This window comes from Myodes glareolus, chromosome 1, assembly GCF_982192425.1.
Source record: "Myodes glareolus chromosome 1, mMyoGla1.1, whole genome shotgun sequence".
NCBI classification, from domain to species: domain Eukaryota; kingdom Metazoa; phylum Chordata; class Mammalia; order Rodentia; family Cricetidae; genus Myodes; species Myodes glareolus.
This window is the reverse complement of record NC_142026.1, coordinates 71,441,726-71,444,932: the sequence shown is the minus strand read 5'-3', so window position 1 is coordinate 71,444,932 and position 3,207 is coordinate 71,441,726.

Sequence of the window (3,207 nt, the reverse complement as noted above, 5' to 3'; positions counted from 1 at the left end):
TACTGGGATGTTAAAAGTACGTGCTACCACGCCAGCTGTAGTCACAGGGAAGAGGAAGCTAAATCACTCCTGGGTTAACCATGAAGTAAATCCTGCAGACACCATGACTGGCAAGAAAAAAAAAAACAAAAAACAACGAACCAATACTTTTACATGCTGAGAAAGGGAACACTAGATTCAGGGTGTGCTGACACACGCCTTGAATCCTAGCACTTGGGAGGCGGAGGCTGGTGAATTTCTGTGAGATCCGGGCCAGCCAGCTACACAGTGAGACCCTGTCAGAAAGCAACAGCAACCCCATCCCAAAAAGCGATATCCAGGAGAATGAAAAGAATTTTATAAAAATTTCTGTGTGTGTGTGTGTGTGTGTGTGTAGATACACACATGCAAATACTACAGTCCATGTGTAGAGGTCTGAGGGCACTTTGTAGAGGCACTCGTTTCTCTCCTCCTTCATGTGGGTCCCAGAGGCCGAGGTTAGACTGTCAGGCTTACCCACTGAGGAATCTCACCGGCCCTTTTCAGAATTCAAAGCACATACATTGTTTTTAATTCTGGGGAGTAGTGTACAGACTTTGAACACATGCTTGTGTATGGAAACCTGAGTGAGTACTCAAACACACTGAATGAAGGACCCAGAACTAGAATCAGCTATGCATGGTGGCATTAGCGTCTAATCCCAGTCCTTGGGAAACTGAGGCTGGGGTCGAGTCAAGTTCAAGGCCATGTTGGGCTACAGAGTAACACACTGTCTTAAAACAGTGAGGAACTGGAGAGATGGCTCAGCGATTAAGAGCACTGGATACTCTTCCAGAGGACCTGGGTTCAATTCTCAGCACCCACATGACAGTTTACACCTGTCTGTAGCTCCAGGCCCAGGGGATCCGACTCCCTCATACAGACATGTGTGCAGGTAAAACACCAATGCACTTAAATACAAATAAACCATTAAAAAAAAAGAAACTACCAAATGCCCAGTCAATAGATTCAAAACAAAACAAAACAAAGCTACAAAAGAGGCAGTAGTTTCACATTCTTTTGCAGCCCAAGGAATTGTTTCTAAATTCAGTTGTTTCTAAGGTTGGGATCTGGGCCAGGTGTAGCCCTGGCTGGTCTTCAGTTTGGGGCGGCCCTCTGCCTCAGTCTCACAAGCACGGGGTTACAGGCCTGTGACAGTGTCTGGCTCTGTTTCTAGTTGAAAACATTCACACTGTGTAGACAGTGTATTTTCATTCCTTCTAGACCAGAAGACGTGGAACCTGTAGGAAAGGGTCTTCTTGCTCTTAGGTGTCGGTGGACTTTTCTGTCCCACCAGCCAGTTCCCAAAGAACCACATTGAGACTTGTTATTAATTATAAATGCTCAGTTGTTACTAGCTAACGCTTCCATTTTAAATCAACCCATATTTCTTATCTACGCTGTGCCATGTGTCTTGGTACCTTTTCTCAGTACGGCAAGCTCACCTCTCAGAGTTTCCTCAAATTCTTATGACTCCTCCCCTTCTTCTTTTGCGTTCTCTTTTGGTCTGCCAGTCCCACCTAACCTCTGCCTGTCCAGCTGTTGGACAGCCGGAATCTTTAGTAACCCAATCCCAGTGATATATATTCACACAGTGTCTGATTCTTACTACTCTCAGCTGTTTCTTTCTATTTCAGGAATAGCCTTGGTTTTGGACAGTGCATTTTAGTTTCTACATGTCTAGATTGTTTGGGGTCATCCTTTGTCTCATGTCACAGGTAGATTTTTGCTGCTTACCCACCAGCCATACCCAGCAATTGCTGGCATCTGCTTCTTGCTTTAGAATCTGACAAGAGGCCTGGCATGGTAGCACAGGCCTATAATCCCAGCACTTTGGAGGCAGAGGCAGGCCAGTTCTCTGTGAGTTTGAGGCCAGCCTGGTCTACAGAGCAAGTTCCGGGAGAGCCAGGGCTACAGAAAGAAACCCTATCTCAAAAAACAAAACAAAATCTGAAGATAGCAGATTCGAATTTTCCAACCTCCTGTGCATCTCAGAGTGATCTGTGTGTCTCTGTATTGGCTGCTGCAATCTTCTGGGGACTTCTGGAAAGGAAGCTGATGTTCTAATGAGAGAGATGCTATCCTAAGAAACTGATTTGTAACAAAGCAGTGTCCCTCAGGGTGGAGGGCCTTTGAGGGCACGCAGTGTGAAGGACAAATAGCTACAACTGCACCCTCCAAGGGATGCCCCACCCTCGTCCGAGACCTAGCCCTCCCACATCGGCCCCATACAGACACTTCCCTCTAACCACTCCGATGGAGGCTATCCCCCAGTGAAGATGTTCAGATGGTTCTAGCTTGGGTCCGACTGAAATACAATCTATCCACTGGGTGGTGGTGGCACACACCTTTAATCCTACCACTCTAGAGACTGAGGCAGGGGGAATCTCTGAGTTTGAGGCTAGCCTGGTGTACAGAGTGAGTTCCAGGACAGCTAGGGTTACACAAAGAAACCCTGACTCAAAAATAAAATAAAATAACAACAAAACAAAAAGAGGGACAAGAAAACAATGTAGCCTAGCCGACGCACCGCACCATGAGTACCTTGAGCAGCTGGCGTGTAGGTTTGGCATATTCTTAGACTCTTCCTTGCTGCTTTGCCACGGTACCACCATCCCAAAAGACATGCCTAATTTTTTTCAACTTCACCAAAGGAATCACATTCTTCAATGTTTTCTGACTTGTGTCTTCATGATTCTTTTTTAAAAAAAGATTTTTGTGTGTTGGCACATCAGCTGATGCTGTCACCTCAGTGTGGCCACCCTGTGAAAATCCACGATGTTTGTCTCTCCATTTCTCTGTTGCTGGATATTCAGGTTGCTTCTGAGTTTCTGATGATTTAAAATTTTTCTGATGAGCATATTCCATGTGGTTTTTTTTTGTTTGTTTTGTTTTGTTTTGTGGCAGCGGTAGCGGCCAGCTACATCCTCAGTATTATCTCCAGGCTAGAGTTCTAACAGTAGATGTTTATACGGTGCAGCTAAACTCACTGCAGCCCCATTTGAGAACTGTTGTTGGGCCTGGACCGTTGTCACCATCCAACTGCTACTAGCTGTCAGTCACAAAATCAGCGAATTGGACCCAGCTTCTTAGGAGACCTCTGGGAATAAAAATCCCATTGAGCTGGTGGCCTTTTAGGAGTGCATGAGAAGGACGTTTCCCATCATCCCTGCCAGTGAAATTAGAACT